This window comes from Phasianus colchicus, chromosome 16, assembly GCF_987193195.1.
Source record: "Phasianus colchicus chromosome 16, bPhaCol1.hap1.1, whole genome shotgun sequence".
In the NCBI taxonomy this organism is placed as follows: Eukaryota; Metazoa; Chordata; class Aves; order Galliformes; family Phasianidae; genus Phasianus; species Phasianus colchicus.
Window position 1 is genome coordinate 7,299,825 of NC_143451.1, and position 23,863 is coordinate 7,323,687.

Sequence of the window (23,863 nt, forward strand, 5' to 3'; positions counted from 1 at the left end):
AGAGCAGATGATGAATTACCTCCGAGTCATTAATTCCTTGCAGGAAAAATAAAAGCGTTTGAGAATGAACGTACTAGTTCTGTTTTTCACATGAAGAGGCAGTAGTTGGAGGAGCTGTAGAACGAACATTCTTAAAAGAGCACCGACAGAAGAAACCTCATGTGTATTTCAGGTACAGTAATATGGAAAGAAGTACCATGCAGCTTTAGGTATCTTAAAGATTGATATACAAATGTGTCCACTTAAAAAACAAACAAACAAACAAACAAACAACAAAAAAACCACACACACAAACCAATAATCCTCTGTAATTCTTTGTCTAGGACTTATGTGAACAGTAAATGTTGCCTGCACTACATAGTGCTGCCATTCACAGAGCTTCCTATGGTGCGTCTTTAATCCTTCCATTGCTGGTTACCTTTTATTGACATATGTTCTGACAAGCATAAAAGCTTTGCAGAAATACTGAAACACCTCTGTTGTTTTTCTTTATTTAGAGTTAAAGATCCTTACAGAAAATTTTGTGAAATAGGGTCTGGAGAGTTCAAACGTAATGTGAGCCATAGCCATAATTGCTCAGCATTGGAAAGTTTGGCAGTCTGGAGCTGAGATACCTAAATTGTTTGCTTGGGAAGTATCCACACCTTATCACATGATGCACACAGTGTAAGGAATAGAGATAGAAATACCAGTTGATTTACTGTAAACTCTTTTATTATGCTTTTTGGAGCAAAATCACATTCTTCTAATGCTCAAAATCCAGAGGAATTATTTCTTCCTCCTTGGGAAATATGCTGTAGAATGCTTCTATCATTGGACAACTCTGCGAAGGAAGAAATGGGCAAAACAATGAGAAAATAAGAAAAACTTCTCCTCTCTCACGGTTCTTTAAAAGGCCATAGAGAGTGAGCTGCCAGACACAGAACATCATCATGCCATTTCATTAGCCCATTACTACACTCAGGCAAACCTGGGTTCTCTCAGCTTTGCCCTCACCCCTTCTCCTTCAACACTTTAAGAGCAAGGAGGCTTTTCACTTTCATCCCTTAGAGTGCTGGTATACCTGTAGAAAGGGTCTCACACCTTTATAATCCTTGGTGTGTCCTTGGTAAACACATACTCCTACCTACTCCAGCCTTGGGAATGTTTTCACCACCCTCTTAAAGGATCATAACGAGATTAAGTAAGAGCTGCAGCTTCCCAGCAATCTCTGACTTCTTGAGAGCTGAAGTCCATGTTTAGGCTTGCTGAGTTTAGAACAGGGCTGTTGGAAGAAGTTCTGAAAAACTTAGGAAATCTTGAGAAGTGTGAAAAAAAATTCTTATTCCCCTCCTTCATATCAATACACTTCTCCAACTACCACTTGTTTTGCTGTTGCCCTCTGAACCAAATGATGTGAGTCCCTCCATCACAAAAAAAAAAAAAAAAAAAAGAGCCAGAAAATAAATGAAAGCCTTTAGGTAGATACAAGACTTCACTGAAAAGAGTGGAAGTCTTGGACATAAATAGCACAGCATATTACAGAGCTCTGTTCCATTGTTAATGCAGCAAACATATATGCTATACTTTAATTCCAAGTTTCCTTTTGTTTCCCAAGCTGATCTGCAGAACCTGCAAATCAGTCAAGAGGATTTAAATGAAAAGGAAAAGCTCACCCTTCCTTTTCATCCCCACTCTTGTGAGTTCTCTTGAAAAATGCTCTTTTTGTATTAACATTGTAATTACTTTAAGGAAACCAATAAAAATTCTGACAAAAACTAGCCAAAGCAAACTGTTGTGGCCCCTGGAAATGTTATTACTGGATCAGACAAAGCTATGTGATTTCATTAAAAGAACATTTTGAAAGCAGTATTTCAGAAAATGGTTATGGATAATGGTGACAAAGGCACTGACTCCAGGAGCCTTTAAGGCCAGAGGACATTTTGGTTTGTATAGCTGTTGGCTACAGTGTCACCTTTCTTGAGCCCATTCGCAGAGCCTTTCTGGGTCTAAAGTTGTAAGGACAATGGTAAATTAAAAAATGAGCTCAGTAATTGGATCTAGCTATTAAAATTCTGTAACGTTAGGATTTGTCAGCCCTAGCTTTGTTTGGAAAAGGAAAAGAAAGAAATTGGCAAGGACTAAAGACAAGCCGCAACAAAAAATAAATTGTGGAGTCTCTGAAGTACAGTACAGCACGTCAAAGACTTCATACATTACAAATAAATCTGTACATTGCTTTCAATCCTGCCAAAACAATCACAATAGCAACCCAACCGTCTAAACATATTAGCTTTACAAATCAAATGCAGAAGAAAACAACTTCTAACCAGTCACTGTAAAGAGATGAAAACTGTAGACGAGAACTTGTTATTAACAAGAGAGGTAATAAGGACTTGGCCAGAGAAAACTTGCCATTGTTTGAGATCTGTAGAAGTGTGTGGTTAATGGTAAGACTAGGATGTGATTGGGCAAACAAAATTCAAAACAAGGTCAAAGTGTCCACAATAAAAAACTGTTTTGAAAAGTAGCCACTTGTACTGCTTAGATAAAGGATATATTTCGTCAGTTGGTTACTGACCTTGTCACCCAAAACAACGCAAGTCTTGAACCACTCAGAAGTCATTAAGAGTGAACTAGAAAACATGCCTGTGTGCTCCTGAAAAGAACTGATTACTCTCAGCACATTTCAAGTAATATGAAATGTTTAGAATGTAAGAAATGAATAAATCATTTCTTCATCTGAACTGTAAAGTGAAATAATCTACTTAGCATTCTCATTTCTTAGTAATGTCCAGACACATGAGGAGACTTAATCTGTTCACAGCAAAAGATGTGACAAACAGCTCCACTCATGACAATGCTATCTTTCTGTATGAATCTTGCTAAAACATACCTGTAAATACACAGCTTTAGACTCTGACTTGCCTACAAGATAGTTCTGCTGACAGGCCTATGCAGCAAACAACAGCATTCCTGCAGCTTTCTCACTTCAATGGCAAGTTTGCTGTGCAGACATACTGCTCCCCCTATAAATTGGTGCACACATACATTTGCACATTTCCAAGTATCTGAACAAAAAAATTCCAGTCCAGGAACCTGATCATCTGAAAAGAATTTTTGGATTAATATGTTGTCTGAGGACTAACACACACCACAGAGTCCATGTGAAAATTCATTATCCTTGTTTATTATTATAGCATGTCTCCATCAGAATATTGCCTCTACTTTAGTCTGATGTAAGTTTCAGTATTTTAATGACCACTTTGTTAAATCTCAAAATGAAGGCATTACAGAGAAGGGAGAAAACAGCCTCTACAGGTTTTAACTCACTGAAGTTAGTGCAATAAGCCCTTAACTCCTTGTGTGAGCACTCAGCAATGAAACAGATTCTGACCTCAGATACTCATTTCTAAATCTCATTGTCTTGGATGTTGCCACAGGCAGGATTTGAACCTGTGTGCTTTTAACACATTTCACAGAGTGGAATTTATTTTCATAGTGATTGCAAGAATTAATACTAAAAGGACACAGCACAAGCCCTGCCATTAATAATAGCTATAGTTTAGTGAGCTACAGGCAGCTCTAATAAAAAGCATAAATTAAAGGTATTCACAAATCTTGCAAATTTTACATTTTAACTTCTACTACATAAACAGTGCATAAGGGTATCGGGAGACAGCAGTGTGTTGTAACTCTTGCAACATTATTAGGAGTCTCAAGGCATTTAATGTTTTCTCAAAGACAATCATAGGAATACGAGAAAGCCTTTTACCCTCATATTCAGTAAAAAAAAAAAGAAGAAAATATGTTTGTCATATAAAAGAAGGCCAAAATTCATTTTTAAAAGCTGTCATTTTTAAAGCCAATTTTAAAATGGATTGTGACTTGATTCCTGTGTTTTAAACGTAGGTACTTGCCAATGCTAAGATGCTATCATACCGGTGCAAATACAAAATAATAATAATAATTCCCCCAATACAGCAGGTGAAGCTGTATTGTAATAACTGAGGCCTATATATGCATTCTAATTTTAAATAAACTTTGGGAAGGTAGTAAATGTTACAGTGCAGGAGCAAGCTGTAAAAATCAGATTCACATAAAAGGTATGGGCAAGAGATACTGATTAATTTAAATACAGACTAGTGGAGGAAGGTTTGAAGCTGAGGAGGAAAGTACTAATTGGAAAGGTCTGCCTGCATTGCTTGCAGAAGTGGCTGTGCATAAGCCCTCCTCCTCTTTCCCTCTGACTCACTCCCTGTTTCCACTGGAAGGAAAACATCCATGTAATTCAAAGGGAAATCTAATTGTGTTCCTCCAGACTGGCCATCGGTCTACAGCTGACATCTACCTTTCGTGGTGGGTGTTCAGTTAGCTGGGTGATCTGAACAGCCAGCATTGGGAGTGAATAGGACGGTAGCAGGATTTAGATCAAGCAACAGGACTTTATTGAAGGTAGGAATAGCACTGTAAATTTTAAGTAAAAGCCATTAAAACATTAATTTATAAGCAGTAGTATCATTATGATGATCAGGAAGTAAGATAAGAAAAAGTGTGGGGTTTGTGCAAATAAGTGTTTTGTAACTGAAGGGGCATCAGGGAATTGCCTGAAAAAGAAGGGGAGAGTGACAGTGCAGGGCATAATCTGGTGTATTCAGCAGAAACAGAAAATGTTGAGTGAGATTAATCTAGATGACTTGTACAGTAGCTGTGTTCAGGACCCAGCTTTTCAACTTGATCTGCACATACCTGTGTTGAGAAAGGGGGAGTATTTGTCTAACAGAGATGAGAACAAATTCAGCTAAGCTGAATTTCTCCCTGATGGGAAGTGAATTCTTCTCTGGAAGTGAATTCTTCTCTGGAAACAAAAGCACTTCTGGGAAAGCTGTTTCTTCTTCCCTCCCTCCTTCCCGTCCACCCCATTCTAGGACTTGAGCACTTGCACTGTTCCCTTGCCAGGCAAATGTCATCCACCACACAGTTGGATCCACTGCTTTACTTCTTGCATTTATCCCAAGATCAGTCTAGACTTGTCTAGTATTGCCTTGCATTCCTGGCAATTGTGAGGAAACATATGTCTTGCTGGCTGCATGTGGGCTGCACAGATTGAATGAGATGTGGCCAGAGTGCCCAGGCTAGGCTGCTTTCTGAAAACCACAACAGCTTCAGCTCTCTTCCTTTTAAGAATTCCATCTAGACTGTGTTGTTTTCTTTCCTCTGTGGTTAAAACATCACGTAGGGCAGTATTTACAATCCTCTGTGTCGAAAAGTGTATTTTTAATAACATCTAGCCTTGCAGTTCTTCCTCTTTTAGTAATGGAGAGACTCTGTATCTCACTTTTGTTCCTGCACAAAGCTCCTTTGTGGATGCACATTCAAAAATAATAGCAGATAAAATCCAAATTATTTCTTCAGGAAAGGAATAACAGGAATTAGCATCTCCACATGGGTTTTGTAGCTCACTAGATGTGCTTAGCCTATAGAGTTACCAAATGGGTCAAGGTCATTTCTTGAACCTGTTCTGAAACTTAAAAGCTTGGTAAAAGGGCACTTTTTTTTTTTTTTTTTTTTTTTTTTTTTTTTTGAGGTGAACTATTCTCTTGTCTCAAGACTGCACAGATTTTGTTAGATTTACTCTTTTATAAAGCTTTGTTGATCACATCACTTCTTACCTATGAACTGGACTTTGCACCTACCTGCCATCCAGTTTTCTTATGAAGCTTTACCAGCCTGTCTGTGATGAATTCTGTGAATGTTTGAAGACAGTGGTTATAATTATTTCCATTGAACTGATACAGTTCTTACTGTAGCACATTTAATTTTCATGGTGATCTGAGATTTACTTACATCTGAAGAATGATAGAGTCAGAAAAATGTTGCTTGGAAGACAGAGGTAAGACTGTCTAGTTACTTAAATCCTCCAAGGGTGGAAATCCCACTGCCTCTCTCTTGGCCCATGACTGTGCTGTATTACCCTTCTGGTAAAGCAGGTTTTCCTAATATCCAATCTGAATCCTCAGTGCTGCCACTTGTCGTTTTCATTGCCTTTGCTGTGCTGTTTAGCAGTGTGAAGGAGAGTTTGGCTCTCATGTCTTCATAAATCTATTTTAAGGAGTTGCAGACAGTTATTAGAATTCCTGTTACCCTATTTCTCACCAGCTTAAACAAATGCTTTTTTGTAGGATGTATGCAAAATGTCCTGCACAATGAAATGTGAAAGAAGAAGGGAGAAGCAGGGAAGCCAGATGAGAACATGGTGCCCCAGAAGCTGTGTGTCTGGTGAGTAGCACTGCAGCACCTGCAAGGGTGAGCTGCATGACACTTTGCTATGCAGTTCACCAGAGCGGATCTGGTAGTGAGGTTGCCAGGAGGTTTCCTGTCAGTGTCTATTTTTCAGGATCAAAGGACATATTTATTTCATTAGTTCTCTATTTAGTCAGGGTTTAGATGCAGATAAGTGAATCATTACAGGTATCAGGAAGCTGAAAATTCTAAAAATGGCAGCCATTCATAGAATGTGAATAGTATGTGTCAACCATTTCCTGCTGTTTCTACTTCAGTGTGTTCACATGTGCAGAGGTTACTCTAGGAATTTAGATCTGTGAAGCTGAAGGACCTATGTCCTAGAAATCTCTACGTGAAGAGAATAATATCCAATATAAACCATTCAGAATATATAATACTTTATATTTTTGTAGAACCTACAATATGTCTTAGGCATGAAGAAATTATAGCCTTCAATTGCACAACAGCAATAAGATTATCTTCCTCCCAGTTATGTATAAATTCATAATCTGAAGCTCGGTGTTTCTTTATGTGTGTCATAGTATATTCTTGAAAATTGTTCCCTGTGGCACAGGACCATATGTTATGAGAGTGCTATAATAATGTTACATAAGATCTGTTTGGCTCAGTCTTTTTTAGTTGAATCTGTCAATTTATTATGATGAGATAATATTTGTTTTATTAAAGTTTACACATTTTGATTGCACCTATTTTGTCCATATACAAGCATGGTGAGCAAAAGTATAATTCAGGAAATGCAAATGTAACATCTGAAGATTTTGAGAGTGGATCAAGATTTAAACAGCACAAAGGAAGGGGAAGTTGAGACATAAGAATAGTCTCAACTAAGAACAGACATCAGAAGGTAACTTGGTACACTGCTGTTGACCTAATGTCGAGGGAGATATAAACAGCATAAAGTAGGAAAAAAAAAGGTTTCATCCTTTATTTACAGTCTCAGCATTTTTTCAAAGAACTGGAAAGAGATTAATAACACGTGCTTGTCTGTATGACAGGAAACAGTGATGCACTGTAGTTTTTTATGAGCAAATGAATGTGGATGTGCTAAGATAGAAAGTCATAGACAGTAAATTATCTCCTACAGTGCTTGGTAACTTTATCTATAAAACTACCTTCTCATTTTCCGCTGTGACTTCACAGTTTATGCAGTACACGTGGTTATTTCATTTAGTAGCAGCACTTTGTTTTCACCCGATACACTGGGTGAGGTATGTGTAAAACAACACAGTTTTCACACTTTCGCATGCAAGCCTTTGTAAAGCTGATGAACATGGAAGTCTAAAAAAATGTTTGTTTTTTTTATTTTGGCAAGTATAGTGGTGCTTGTAGTGAATTGATTTCACTAATCATTTTTCGGAATTAGCTTTGCAAGTTTTAGATCAGTGATACCATTTATTAGTAACTACTATGAAAGTATTTATATACTATTTTAAGTTATTTTTCCAACGTGCTCTATTGATAAATTTACAGAGAAAGAAACAACCTTTTTGATAGTCTGACATGGAACTGTCTTTACTCCCTGTACCTCACAAGATTCAATGTGAACAAGTGCAACGAGTTAAGCAGAGCTCATAAATATCAGATGTTTTTGTTGAAAAACATTGAAAAATGTGTTCCTCTATGCTTTAATAAACTCACATTAACCAAGAGCATGGTCCTAAATATCATTCAGTAATGTTACTTCACATGCCTCAATTGTTTGTGACTGCTAACTATCCATCTGCCATTTTGTTTGAAGAGCAAACAGTGAAGCAGTCTGCAATCTGCAGTTTAAATTCACAGGAAGGGTGTTAAAATTCTTTAGGGACTGTCATGTTCAACCTTTGGTTGATAACAGTAATCCCTCTTTGAAGAGATTTACTGCTTAGCAAACATTTTTCAGTACATTAATGATTTATGAAGTCACTGAATGCACAAGATCTCTCGCCACTCATAGTGGAGAGCTGGACATCATCTCAGCGTAAAAGTAAGAACGCCTTTTGTAAAGAAACATTTACAAATCTTTGTTAAGTAAGTTTAAATTGCTTGCAGTGCACTTCCACAGTAACCCTTGTCCACTGACAGGTCTGTTCCAGAATCTCTTGAATTATTTAGCTGGTGCAGCTACTATACTACAGATTTTCCTCTCCTCTTCCTGTCACATTCTTTCTTCTTTTCCACAGTGATGGTCTGTAAAGAACTGCAAACTCATCAGTGATAAACCACAATCCCTGAACAATACAGACACTATATATGTATAATACAGGCACTATATATACATGTATACAACATCTTCACTAAAGATACAGATAGTGTAGATCTACACTGAGTACTACTAGTCTTCCATAATTCAGTCAATAGAAATTGCTCATAGGAACAAAATCTCAGGAGCACCATATCATGTTTAATACATGATACAGAGAGAGAGGGATACAGAGAGAGAAGTGCCCCAGGAACAGATCACAGAACAGAACTTCCTCTAGATAACAAGTCTATGTAATGCCCAGTCTGCTTTTTTGTCTGCCAGCTGCTGTCAGACAGACTGCATTGTTGAGCAGATGTTGGAAGAGATTAGACAGTACAGGGAATAAATAATAAAGTGTGGCATGAAATAGTCTGGTTGGGGGTTTTGTTTTGTTTTCTGTTTGTTTGTTTGTTTGTTTGTTTTAGTAATTTCCACTTTCTGCCCTTATGATAAAGATGTTGGCTAGTAAATGAGACATCTCACAATATCCATCTCCTTCAAGAACATAAGGCCAGTTTGCATACACAGATTGAAGGGAAGAGTACTGCTAGAAGATCAGACTATAATGGCATTCAATCTGGTTAGTAATAGTGCAATAAATATCAAAATTTTAAATGTTTAAATATCAGAGTAAAATACCTGATTTTAGCAATGCTGCTAACATGCATTTATACTACAGTTAGTACTACTATTTATTTAACCTCTGAAAGGCCAAACTTCTTCCCATCCCAAAGCCAAAGTGGTTCTATCATTTTCAAAATTCTGCCTATTTTGTAATACTTATTTTAGAACTTCTATACTCAGATAAACTGGTTAACCAAAAAATTCACTGTTGCTATTTGGTTGAGTCTCTAGCTGGAAAGAAGGAAGGAAGGGATTCTTTTCCTTCTTACCCTTCTATTTGGTCAAAAGGTATAAGCTCTTTCTATATTTTCTCAGCCACTCTGTTTTATTTCCTCTGCACAAGCAGAACAATTTAGCCTGTTTCTCTACTCTCCTGAACCTTGCAGGACTGCTCTAATCTCAGCTGAAGTGCTGCTCTGCAGAAGGTGCTGGAAGGTAAAGGTCTTGTCCTTATAGGCCTTTTTTTGTATGTGAAAGCCATTGTAGTCTGCAGATCAAAACAGCCTTAGTTGTTGTGAAAATATGGACCTAACAACGCTTTGTAGGTGCAAATGGTTGTGGATTTGGTGGGATGTAGCAAGATTCTATTATTAGCTTTTAAATTGCTCAAGCAGTTCAAAAGCTGTATGGGATTTCTAAATTGTTCCTGAAAGAATATGTAGAGTCCCTTGGGTTGAGTCATTCATCCACTGTGTTCTCATCTGAGTTTTCCCATTACTCTCATCCATTGATGTTCTTTGTCTTAGGATTCTTCATTCAGTTCAGGATGTCATTGCAGAAGCCCCTGGGGAACCCTTTACCACATCTTAAGAAAATGTAGCATTGGCTCCCAGCATGCAAACTTCTGTTTCTAGGTGCATTTCTCTGTTGTAACAATCATTGTCTGCTTTGAATACAATACAAATTGAATGAAACTTTTTGCGTGTTAGTTCCTCCCGCTGGGCTCTGCATCAGAGCTAATGAGCATCTGTCTGATGCTGCACTACTTGTCCTGCCCAAGAAGCTGCTCTTGCATAGAAGTACCTCTAATCATCATCCCAAAAGTTATTTCTCTGCCTCTTTACTCATGTCCCATTTTGTTAGCCACATGACTACCTTTTTATTCAAACTCTGTGAATGTGGCTTAGAACAAAGCTAGTGCTGCCCTTGTAGTATTGAAGATATGATTTTTTTATTTTTTACATCTATTTAGGATTAAATGTACCTGGTATTCTGCCTTTAATTTGAACAGGTTCTACTCAACCCAGTAAGTGCAGCTCTCTACTTACGCCCCAGAAGGGCATGAATATGAATGATCCTAGAGCTGTATTAAGTTTCTTCTTCATATATTATCTTTACTTACATGATCTAGCCTTCTCCAAATTAGCTTGTTTCCCAAATGTGACTAAAACTAATTCTGCTCTTCCCAATGCATTGGGAAGACTGTGCTAGAGTTCAAGAAGATTTGGAGTCCTTGAGTGCTTTGAGTCTGAGTGAACCATATCAAGCAGCTTATTCTCCTTTCATTGTAAGCCTATTTATTTTCTTCTCACTATTCCTGTTTTAATTATGTACAACCTTGCTGCCGCCATAGTGAATGCTTTCCTCAGTTTGTCTGTACAGCAAAATGCTGATAACAGCTGCTGAAATTCAGCCCAGATAAAAGCCCTTAAACTGCCTCAGTGGACAACTCAAGTGCCTCCCCACCTTGCCTGCAGGACCAGGCGCTGAGCTGGCTCTGGCAGCTGCCTTAAGGTAAACAAGGAGGGAAAAGGAACCTGCAGCCCTGAAGTAGGAACGAAAGGAGACAGGGAGTCCATTGAGGTATGCAACACTACTCATTTTCTCCACTGAGGCTTTACTATAAACAAGAAGATTTGCTAGGACTGCTATCAGCACTTTAAAAATCAGCCTCATCTTTGGAGTTAGCTGACCTTAATGCTTGCTTCAGGCTCTCATTTAATCAAAACATGTACAGCAAGAGCTCTTCTGTCTCTTTTTGCAAACCACAAAATACTGTTCAGTGTCAGTTTAGCATCTTCAGCCCAAAGCATGCTGGTGTGTGCAGCAATGTGCATTTGCTAATTACTACTTACACCTGGTAACAAGGACTTCAGACACCCCAGTAAGACAAAAAGTGCAATACTGACAAAAACATGCTTTAAAGAAAGCATTTTCTTTCCACAAACGAGTCCATCTATGAGTGAGGGCTGTTGCAATGTTTTCAGTCCATGTTTGTGTGTGTTTTAAATGCCCTCAATTGCGCATCACATTCTGTACAAGATGATTCACTTTTTCCAACCACTGCAGTGTTGCACATATGGAATCTGTTGTATACTGTCAGCCAGTACTGTACAATGTTTCATCCCCTTGTGTATATATAACCCATGCTGAGGCTTTAGCCACTCCTATAATGTGCTTATTTCTGCAATGTTCTTCACAGGAGACAGCAAAGATGTAGGATTTGGATATTTTATTCTGTAATCCCAAAAAGTAATCTAAGAATATGTTAAAATTTATTATAATAGCCACTGCAAGAACACAGAAGATTACTGGATGCTGTGTTAACTTGCACAGTTTAGAGTGCTTAGCTTGTGATCCTAAAATCTCTTCATTTCTGAGATTTAAAGTTTTTTTAGTATTAGAAAAAGCTTTTCAAACCTTTGACTGTCACATTTGTGGAAGATAAAAGCCTTTTCCTGTGATGCAAGGCCTTCTCATCTGCCTTACCCTTTCAGTGTTTGGCAATTGAGATTAAAGCTTCTTTCGCTTGCAGCAAAACAAAAGTTCTAAAGTAAGCAAGTGTCAATAAACATGTTGTCTGTTGTTCCAGAATATTCACAGTCACTTATAGATTGCTATGGCAGATTGGCAGTACTTCATGACTGCTTCAAGAGGTTAGAACCGGCACCAGAACTTGTGGAAACGTCAAAAGGGAGGAGCAGGGGCCTTGGGGATATGCATCTTTTCATTTGATCTGCCATCTAACCCAGAACTACAGCAAGCTCTCATCATTATTTGAAATATTGGTTGTTACTCTTTAGACTATTTCTTTTTTTCTATGCTGTAAGTGATAGAAGCAGCCACTTCCAGATTAAGTTTATTTTCCAGTTTTTCTGTGGCTGTCCGTTGCAGTCTCCTCTTTCCTTTTGTTTGGCACAGGTTAAGCACTCTGAACTTCTTGCAGCACTGTTGGAAGAAGGTTATTGCAAGTATGTACTGTAAGTCAAGGCGCAGAATAATAAATTAAATCTCAAATTGTTGAATCACTTATGTTGTGAAAACATAGGTTCTAAATGTGGGGACTGAGTGAACACATTGAAGTGCTGGTCCTGGAGAGCTGTTTCCTCACCTTCCTCCTTTATGTGCACCTAAAACCAGCCTGACAGGTGAGAAACAGGCTTTCTGGTGTGGGTTATTTTATGCCTGCTTTGATAGTGCCTGCAGCTCTGCCAGGTGCAAGGTGTGGCTGCATGGGAGCTGAGCTGCCTTGTGCTGAGTTGTTTATCTTTGCTGGGAAACCTGCCTTTACCAACTGGTGGTAGGGAACTCTGCACTTAAACATCGTGCTCAAAGAAGACCACCTATGGTGAAGGAAGCCCCATCTGCCCCTGTATCGCTCTGTACTGAATAATTAAATCCATAATGAAGAAAGAAGAGTTTGTACTATTGGAATGCTGTGTTTTTATTTTCTCCTAATGCCTAACTGTAAAGATCATAAACGCCTTTAGAATCTGGAACCCTTCCAGAGAGAGTTGTTGCTTTGTAAACTTACTGTATTACTGTTTTCTACAATCCAGAATGGTAGTGGTGGTGTTGTAGTGTTTGCTTGTGACAAAGACAATCTCACATTCTGCCTTGAGGACCTTATTTCAGACCCACAACCAGAAGTACAGCCAGCTGAAACGCAATCTTTCAGTACCAAGCCCTGTACTAAAATGCTGCCGTAGTTTTACTGTTGAATGGAATATTTGCATGTGCCAGTAGATACTGGAAAACAAACTCCTGTTTCATAAACAAATGCAGTTTTGATGCAAACAGGTTCCCAGTTTTAGAAAATGGTTTGTTGTGCTAATGAGGTTGAGGTCAGCAAACATTTTAATTTGTCTTTTTTGTGATCTCTGGGTTATTTGTGTCCTGTCTCCCCTCATTCTCTCCTTTCTTCTGTCATGGAAAGATAGCTTTTCTTTCTCTTTTCTGAAGTGAAAACTCACTCACGTAGTGCTATGTAGTCTTGCTTTTCATGAATGTGAGGAAGCCATCCGTGTGTGTTCATCCAGTAGATGAAAATATATAAAACACTTTTGTAAGTCGTATGTAATTTTATACACAATACAAAGAATTACAGGAGTTTATTTCTTTGATATCTTGAAGAATGCATTACTGCCTTTCAGACCTTGAACCTGTGGTGGTATAATAATATGAGCTCTTCTGGGGAATTTTGCTAATGGCTTTTCCTAAAATGACTGCTTTACATAAAGTACAGGAGGGAAAACACTGACTTGTGAAAATTCAAATAATTTTGTGGGAACAAAATGTACACTTGGCATTTTTTAACAAGGAAGAATTCTTAGTGGTTGAATGAGAGAGCTGTCATTACATGTACCTCTGACCAGTGAGTGTGGCTACCCTTGGGTCTTGATTTGCAGTTCTGCTGGCAGTGTTACCTCCCGACTTACAGATCTTCCTCTGTCCTACTGAATTTGTTCCATTTCTTATCTATTAAAAATCCTCCAGGACACAACTGAGACTGTGTACTGCATAGGCAACTCCCCTGGTTCAAATTCCTGTACTGTCACCCCTAGCATATGCCTGGTATTCAGCAGCCATTTGGTTGTCAAATAGAGATGGAATGAGAACAGAGTTCCTGTCCTGAACAGATGGGCCTAATTCATGTTTTACCTTACCCCTAAGCATTCAGCCTCTGAGACCATTTGGCATTCTAGAGTAGTCCATCATAGACATCTGTTTCCTGTCATGTCATCCATTTAAAAAAAAAAAAAAAAGGCTTTGCAGCACCTCTGTAGTGTCTGCATGGATGCATAGAGAACAGGTGGTATGCAATCACCTGGCATCATCTTAGGGAATGAAATACGATGCCTTCAGAGTTTAATTGTCTACTTTTGGACTCCATCACATGATCAGACCCTGAAGATGCCAACATTTTCTTACAGTGCTAGTTTCCAGTTCAAAAAGGTAACAGCTATTGCAGTTTTTCCTCTTAATTGAGGTCACGTGGTAGAATATGCTTGATAATTTAGTACTGCTTGATTCTTTCTGCTTTCCAATAAAGATGCAATTGGTTGGAATAGTTTTAGACTCACTGTCTGGAGGACCTGCCAAAGAGCTGTTTTATAGATTTCAGCATTTCCATTTTGCAGTTTTCCATAAGACACTGAATTTTTTCCTCTATCCTGGATAAATACAAAGTCACACACTTGAAATGAAATCAAAACTAAGGAGTGTTAAAAGCTGACTTGAGCAGGAATGTCTGCTTTCAGTTTGTTGCTTCCTGTTCTGATCATGAAATTTGAATTAAATTTCAGCAGTCTCACTAATTAGTGTTTTGTGTGGCAATGTCTGCTAGCCCCTCTTTGAGCAAGGGACAATCTTCGTTCTTTTTCTACTATATTCAAAACAGGAAGGAAAAGGTTTTTAAGTTCTCACTAAAATTCACAAATTAAGGTTTTGGTTTCATGGTTTATTTTCTTTTTCTTTGGGAAAAGATGGTGGATATAAGAGTGTGGAAGAAAAAAGGTATCCTTACATACTGACACTGACATTTTGATTATATCGAGAAAAAATAGCTTTAAGTAAAAGAAAAAGAAATTATTTTATGTTTGACACTAAATTCTTTGGGTAGCAAGATTCTTCTGCTGCACTGTAAAATGTTCATATGTGGCAAAGATTTCAAAGGAGATTCTAAAGAAATGCTGGTATTCACCACAGATGAATGAGAATCCAATAAAGCGCTACACTTTTTCTGTAAGTCACAGAAATATTTCGTCTAGGGTTCTTCATAAAGAAATGTGGCTGTTCTCAACAAGTGTAATTTTCTGTAGACACATAAACAGAATTAATCCCAGCCGTGCAGTCTTCCTTGGCTTTATGAGAAGATACTTGACTTACTAATTCTTCTGTTTCCATGTTTTCTATGTTAGTTTAAAAATCCCTAAGCTTAGAATGAAATATGAGTTTGGCCATTAGCAATTTCAAATTCAGAAACTCTATTCTTCTGCAGTATAAACTCACTCTTCTCCCCAAAATGCAGTGTGCCCTGCTTGCTTTTGGATGTCTCCTTGCAGTTCTGCTCCTCTCCAGACACCTGGAATAGGAGTTTTATTGGCACTCTCAAATTGTTTCTTTTGAACACCTATTGGCTGCCAATCAAAAGATGTGTAATGATAACCACAACCAACTTTATCAAGCCTTTGTGCATATAGTGAAGAGGAGGAAAGAATTCAAATCTTTTTCATTGTATGGCAATACAAAATCTTCCTAAGAAGGTTTAGTATTAAAAATTGTTCAGGACAAAGCCTACTGATATTCAGTACACCCATGAAAGCCAGACTGTCAGGTGCTGGGTTGCAGGATTCCCAAAAAATCCTGTCATCTTAAACTCTGAGTGGCATTTTTAGATGCATAGAATCTGATAGTTATGCTGAAATGAGAAGGGATGTGCCAAAGTGGTGATGCCTTAACTTTACATGCAGTGAGCTCCAAGTGGACAAGTTAACAAGAGGTGAGCATCGCTCAAGGTACAGTCCCATTTAATATAGAATACAGAATTACAGGATTCTGAGCAGCAAGGTCTCTGTGAGATTTAATGAGTAGTAATGTTGCTAAATGTGGCACAAAAATTAAATCTCATAGAGCCATTACTCTTGCTTCTCCTTTTTACATGCGTGGTTCTAGCTATTTGTTTGAATTTTCTGTAATGGCATCCATGTCTTGGTATTTAGTTTGCAGAAAAAATTAGAGGCTTCATAATCTCTAGAACCTCAGCATTTACTTAAAAATGAGACAGAAGGTTTGTCACTGGTTCTTTCTGATATTGTAAAGCTGGAGAGAATTTGAATGCGGTTTCTTCAGTCCAGTATGAGGACAGCAAGCTGTTGACTAAAAGGCATGATGACAACACATCTTTTTTACTTCTCTTCGTGAAACTGCTCCACGTATTTTATCCTTGGCTGAAACTGATTTTCAGCACTGAAAGCTTACTCTGGTAGAAAATCATGACATGGCACAAATTTAAACAGCCTCTAGTGTCAGGACTTGTGTTTGTAAATAAAGCCTCACTGGTTTAAGCTGTGATCATTTTAGTATCTGTGTCTTTTCACTCAGGAAGAACTGGAGAAGATGAAGTAGTAAAGGTCAGCGTCAGAGTTCTGGATCTGCATGTTATTTTGCTGGGCAGATGGCTGCAGATAGTTCTAGCAGACTTTACCTCTCTTTCTGATTTTCTAAGAATAAAAGGTGGTTGGAATTCCTGTTACCTAACTGTTATAAAGAAGAAAGGTGAGCATCCTGTTTTTGAGTGGCTATGCAGCCCACACCCACTCATGAGGCTGTGATGCCAAGAAGTATTCAGCCAATTACATTTAATGTTATCAATGAATTAGATTGAATAGATGAGTGAAATCACAGACATGTAACCTTGTGGCTTGCTGTGTACTACACAGAACTGTGAATGAATATAAACAACACTCATATGCCTGCAAATATCCGCTTTGCCAACTATTTTGTCCTATTTCTTTTGTAACTGTTCAGTGTCCTACGAGGTGGTAGCAGTAGGCAAAAAACTGAAATGAGTAATGTCTACTTAGTTATAAACTGCAGAAAACAAATAATGCAGTAATAACTTTTGAGTAATGTAAAAAGTAGACATCTAAATTAACTCATCGTTTAGACTGTGCCATAAAGATGTATTATTTTGTTGTCAGTCTCCTTAACCCAGTTTCTGAAGTACTGTCAGCATTCTGCCATCTGTATTTTTGGTAGTGTCCAGGTCTTTCAGGTCAAGTTTTCCCCTGTCAACACCAGTGACTGGGCTCCCATGTACACCACAGAGGTGATGTCTGCTTATGAGGCTGTGTGTGTACCTTTTGAAGGACTGGCTTAAACAGCACTTAAACAGCTATTCTGAAGGAGGGAACAGCATCCTTATCAAGACTCCTACTGGCCAGTTTCTGGGTAATAACTTCGTGGCAGAAATTGCCTATAATTACATAAGAGCAAAGAACTTCCTTGCTACTTGCCAAAGTTCCCTTAGAACACTTCCCTTATAAACTTAATACAGGTATTTGTTCAAAAACGAAGCTTAATTTGAACCCACAATAAAGAAACTTAAGCCATGTGTAGCAGTGCCACCTAGTGTAGTCTGCCCATCCCTGGTTTTCAGGACTAACGCATTTTTACTCCTTTTATGTCTTGAATCTATAATGGTTCAGAAAACAAGCATTACCTCTTTGTTGTAGAAAGGATTTTAGATTTGTTTCTCTTGAAATCTGGGCCAGAGTATCATTGTACATGAGTCTGGCTCTTAGGATGTCTTTGATTTTTGTTTCACTCTTCTTAGGAGAACTAATGACAAAATACTTTGAATTAATCCATGTAGAACAAGTTATTTTCTTCAGGTCATGTTTACCTTTTAAAATGAAGCAGGTAGGTAGGGTGGAGCCATGATCAAATATCAGCTTGGTATTGCTGATATCTACTGAGTATCCCAAATATTTTATAAGATTATTCATTGAATAAAGCAGCAGTTAATATGATCCAAGCAGGTAGAATTTTGCATACCATTCTATAGAAAATTCAACTGGGGGGGAGTGGGGGAATGACAAGAATTAAATTACACACTTCAAACAAATTGTAAATGGTTTTTCCTCTGAGAATTTCAAAAAGAAATGAGTTTAAACACGCTGTGGCTTTTAGCAAATTGTTGTAACTTACAGGTCGCAGGCTGAGAGCTGTTATTGCTCTCTATTAAGTTTTGTCTCCCTGATGTCTAAGAATATCTCCTAACACTCTGAGTCTTGTTATAATTAAAGCCATGGAGTGGATTTTTATTTCTACTGTAACTCCTCTACCTATTAACTAATGAAATCTAGAGTTCATCTGGATTTTTACCAGTCTTAAAGAAGCGGATCTAGTTCTCTTTGCCTGTTTAACCAAGAGGAAGTGCATCACTGCAGCTGGGATTTGTGTGTTTTTTCTAGATTCCCAAAGGAAACACTGTCAGCCAAAGTTAGAAATGGCAGGAGGACAGAAAGCAAAAGGCACAACTGCTGGATTTAGACTTACGTAGGATTTGCACTGTTTGGCATTCTGACTTCGCTGCCTCAATGTTTCCAGTCTAGAACTGTTTATCTAGTGCTGTCTAGTTCGTTAGAAACAGACACTGCTGAGGCCCACCCACGGAACATGAAAGGTCCTGTCTTAAGATCAGGTTGCAGACATGCCCTCCTTACATCTGCTGATTTCAGCTACCACGGGGGGAAAGCTCTGCCAACAGGATATTTGAAGGAAAGATTTATATGAAAGGCTCTAAAGATTGTAGATCTATCATTACTCAGCATCTTCCGAGTAGATAATTTATGGCATATTGATCCTCAGAATATCAAAATGTTATGCGGTGTGAATTACAAGCTTCTCAGAGATAACTCCAGATGCTAATGCACTTGAGTTCTTCCTTTGAAGGCAAGGTGAGACTGATTACTTCATGCTTCATAAGTTTATGCTTCTTCATAAGTGATGAGATTCACGTTCAGCCTTGCATGTGCATCAGCATGATTTTTGTTTGCTTGTTTCACCTAATTTGGGCTTGCTTCTGCACCACTTTGATGGAGGCAATAGTATCTCCAGAACATTCCCCCAAGGCGATGTTATCAATGGAGATGTTATCAAATGGAGAAAATGGACAGTGGGCCCAGGTCAGTATTTCAACATGCATCTACATAAAGAATAATTAAAATTAGTAGTTCTAATGCAGTCCATTAACATAGGCAGTTTTGGAAGTCTTGGAGTGGGAAGGCATCCAGATAGCTTCAAGTTTGTAAGCCTAATTTATTTACTTATTACAGATATGTGACACACAAAGATGCCGGTGGTTCTGTAGCTGCTGATTCTAGGCAAGTACAAGCAACAGCAGGGATATTTGAGAGTTTCCTGATCCTGATGGATTGTAATGGCCAGGTCTTCAGGTGGCATACAAAGTGCATTGACAGCATATAGAGGGAAGGCAAATGTCTGCTGCTGATAAATGTGAAAATGTTTGATCTTACTTTGTGATTTTGATCACTGATTTAGTGGAAAATGATAGTTTACACAAAAAACAGCTGGTGCAGTTCTTCTCATTCTACCAGCATGCTTTGTTGAGAGTTGAGTTTCATCACTAATATAGAACATTTGAGGGGAGGGAGTCAGTATTAAAATGTTGGTGTTGCATCACAAGCCTTTTTTTTTTCCTGGGTTATGCAATAAAAAGTTTTGAAAGTACACCAGAGGTGGAGATCCTAATGGCAATGTCTTCCCACCACTGTTGCAGACAACCTGGTTTGTTTTGGTGCCACAGACTCAATTAGGTCCTGCTGCAGACCCCTCCAGGGCAGTCTTCTGCCACAGTCAGCAAAGCCAGTTAGCTTTGGAAAGGAACTTCTTGAAACCCAATCACTTGGCTTCGCCAGGAGGCAGCCACATCAAATGGAAAATTTACTCAGGTGGGTTTTCCAGATCCAGGGTTGATTTGTGGATGCCAGACTGACATATACCATAACAGGAATTATGTATTTTGGCCCAAGGAAAATTAAAGTAAACAGTAAGTGCAAGTGCAGCTTCACAGTAACCTCCAGGTCATGATTTTGGACTCTTCTGGATTTCACATTGGCCTTGCATCACCCATAAGAGGACTCTGTAACATCTGTGAGGTGACCTAACACAGAGGGCTTAAGTGAAGCCTTGGTGGAATATAACTAAAATGTTTATTTTTATGTTTTGTAGTAATAAAAATCTTCCATGGAAACCTAGTGGGAATAGTGTGTTTTAAAAATTTACCAGCTTTCTGGGTATTTCTGAAAGCTGATACATTTTTTTATCTTCTCCTTCCAAACGAGCATTCTGCTTTGTCCATTTAAATTCTGCTGGTAGCTTTTTCCTCCATTTTGTTCTTCTGTTTAAGTGAAGGCAAATAATGATGTAATCTTATCAACAGTTGTTGAATTTTATTCTTTTTGAAGATTATAAAGGGAAAGTTCAGATATGTAAGTATGAAGGTGAAGTGTGGCTGTCACTGTGCCCAGTCTTAATGGCAGCATTGGGCTTTGAATAAGAAACGTGTCCGGAGCTGTAACCCCTGCTACATGCAGTGAGTAGCTGTGTTTCAAAGCAAGCCATCCTTCCCAAAGGAATGTACAGAATGTACCTGTCTAATTGAAGCAAAATTGTAGGAAAAGGAATTGTAATGCATGCTTGACAGCTGTAACTTGAGTATTTTACAAACAGAATTTAATTACTTGTAAGATATTTCTCCTTTGGTCCAGTGTATCAAGTTCAACGTAGCTGCTAATTTCCAAGAAGCAAAGTGAACAATATTTTGAGGCAGCACTCATTAACAGATTTTATAGGGGAATTTACTGAAAGGAAATTGCTTCCCAGTCAAAACAAAGCCAGCCTTCCTTATCTTGAGGATGTTGTGAGCTCTACTGGATTTCAGTGATGATGAAGTAGGTAGTGATTATTGTTGTTCAGACCATGCCATATTTTTTTCAATCATAGTAAAACATCTCAAAACTTCTCTAGATTAATAAAAAGGAGAGACACAACAAGTTTTCATACAGGATAAGGCTGGAAAATATCCAGACCTGAAGACCACATATTGTTCTCACACTTGCAAGCTAAGCACATACAACTGGAAAAGTAGGGTGTTGTATACAGCAAAAGACAAATGTCCTCTGCCTGATGATCTACAGCAGAAGTGGATATAAACAAAAGGAGACAGTGCCCATACCTAGAATGCACCTCTTTCCTGAGGTCAATTTGCTTTTTTCCTTTGGCTGATGTTTGATAATAAATAATCACAGTAAGATCCCAACTGACTTCAGAGGGAGCTACCACAGTCCCTGGCCAATTTCCTTTTGCTCCAGTTAAGTTGTGATCCTGTTTAATATTTCCAAGTGAGCAATGATTCTAGGACAGTGGACAGCTATAGTTGAGTATTTTCTTTGGCATAATTATTGCCTAGATATAAAAGTAAGAGGGCGAATATACAAATGAGGGTGAATGGGTAATTCCTCCCTCTGGATTGGCATAACTTTTTTTCTGTGATTCCCAACTCAGCTTTAAACTGCCTAGATTGGGTACAGCTTAACTTTCATTTATTGATTTGTTTTGCCATTACCATGTCCTTCGTCACAGCATCTTACTTGCAGATGCTACGTTGCATTTCAATTTGGTGTAATTTAACATTTAGATTTTTAGCTAAATTTAACATCCCCAGAGGCGTTAGAGTTTGCAGACTTTTTTTAATTAAAGTACTATGATGCCAGGCAAACAGTATTTTCCCAGGCTGTCTGCTGCTGATGCAAAGTGGCACGCTCTGTGTCTCCTGAGCATAGGGGAATGTCCTAGTGGGAGAATTGCACAACTCAGTGAGGAGCACCTTGATTATTAGTCATCTGTGTAATGGGAACTATTTGAAATCTTGGCTGCTAGTCTAAGAAACTACTATTTAAAAATAAAAGAAACACCCCCACAGAAATACATTCAAGTACAGTATTTTATGCGGAAGGACCAATCTTCATTCACATTTGAAGCACAGGTGGCCATATATAATGGTTGCAGTTACGGTGTCATTACTTTTATTGATGCAGTAGACAGTGAATTTTGACTGCTCTGTTGTGAATGCGTAGCAGAACTGCATATCCACATTTGTTAGTCAGTCAAGCACAGCTGTGTTTATTGCTAAGAGCACTAAAGTCAGCACAATCCACACTCCTGGAAAACATTCAAGGCTTTGCATTCTGTGCAAAAAGGATTTAAATAAAATCTGCTGCTCACTAAAGGCAGCCTATCCCAGCTCCCTCTATGGCAAGCCACCAGCCCACTGCATGGAAGCCAAGCCAATATAATTATGAGGAGAAAAGGGGGAGGACTATGAATTGAAAGCTGTGAACAGAAATGTACATGTAGAATTATGTCACATGATGCCAGTGAGAAATTACAATGAATAAAACATTGAGTTCACTGCGGAGTCTTTTATCCAGTAAGAAATGTCAGTGCACAAGCTTTGTGAAATCTATGTTAGCTTACATACTGGTAAATGGATACCAAGAGTCCAGTCACTGAATAATAGAGAAGAGATGTGAAAAAACTCGCACTGTCCATTCTGGTTCTTTAACCACAAAGATGTACCCTTATCACTAGAAATCATTCTGACAAGGCTCGACTTCAAAATGTGTGTAATATGTGAAAGGAGAAAGAATTACAAGTTAGTGATAAGCACACAGAAACACACAAGGATTTGGCTTGTTTCACATGTCTTGACTGTGCATTTATGCTACAGAGGTGGATGAAAGTAGAGACCATCCATGACCAGTCCCACACTGCACCAGTTCTCCTTTTACCTCCCGTTTGTGGCTTATTTGCCTTTCAACTTAGAGGAGAAAGAGAACATTTTTGTGGAATTCCATTTCAATTTTCAGGAAAAAGTAATAGATTCAAACTTTCTACTAAATCACAAGTAAGACACATGCTTATTAATGATGAAACTAATCCAGTAAAGGTGACTAGTCTAGTAGAGTGCTTTCCCATGGTAGTGAATGCCTTCATTTGCCTTTTCCAGTAACTTGTGGAGAAGTCTCAGGGAGATCTTTTCAATATAAGATAAGATAAGATCTTTCAATATAAGATTCAATGGATTAGAGCAAAGAAGAAACTTACACAGTTTTTATTCTGCTTTGAAATACTTCTAGATAGTGTGACTATGTGAGACTGGGAATTTTCACAGTTCTTCTGTTCTAAATTCCCTAGTTAAAATTCCCCTAACAGGTTCTCTTGAAGCTGCAGTTATTTAAAATAAAAGCAATTCATGTTTTTTAAGAAAACAAATATAATGCAATAATAAAATGTTTCTGTCTTCATGTGTACTTAAGGAAGTAGTAGTAAAAGTAACTGAGGTTTTGAACTTGGATTTTTGTTTCCTCTTACTGCTGTAAATTGACCAGCCAGTGAATAGTTTAAGTTCATTATGCTGATGTATGGGTTGTGTTGAGAAACTGTAGATGTTGTTTTTGAAATAGGACTGAGTACTTCTCAAGTTTCATCATCACTTCCCAGGAGATCAGTACAAAGAATTACACAGAAAAGTACTGGTAGTCTGTTGTTCAACCTGAGTGCATTCAAGTACCAACAGCACGGATTCTGCTGGTTCGTATCTCATGTTTCTATTGCTCTGTGGCAGTACTGTGAACTGTGCTGATTGAGAGCTCAGTCTAGGACAATTGAAATCATTACTAAATTTTTGTAATCTAACATGAAACCAATGTTTAGTGTTCAAATGATCTAGGAGATGAAGGGGAACAGAAGATAAATCATCAATAAGTAATCTTCATTGCATAGCAGCCTAGGAAACCAAGTGAGATTGTGACTGAAGGGATTTAATTTTGGTGTGAGAGGGACAGTGCTGGAGAGGGGAAGAGGTAAGAAGGCTTAATTTACTTCGTTTGCATATTAAAATAATTAAGCCTATTGCTGATC

The 23,863-nt window shown here is 38.2% G+C and overlaps 1 long non-coding RNA gene across 1 annotated transcript in view; it reads left to right on the forward strand.

Annotated features, from left to right (window-relative positions):
* The first annotated feature begins 4,308 nt into the window (after positions 1-4,308).
* LOC149915748 (uncharacterized) overlaps positions 4,309-23,863 on the forward strand; it is a 43,124-nt gene continuing 23,569 nt past the window's right edge. The window contains exons 1-2 of the long non-coding RNA XR_016471590.1: positions 4,309-4,434; positions 6,162-6,258. This is a non-coding gene — a long non-coding RNA (uncharacterized LOC149915748). The remainder of the gene's footprint in view (positions 4,435-6,161; positions 6,259-23,863) is intronic.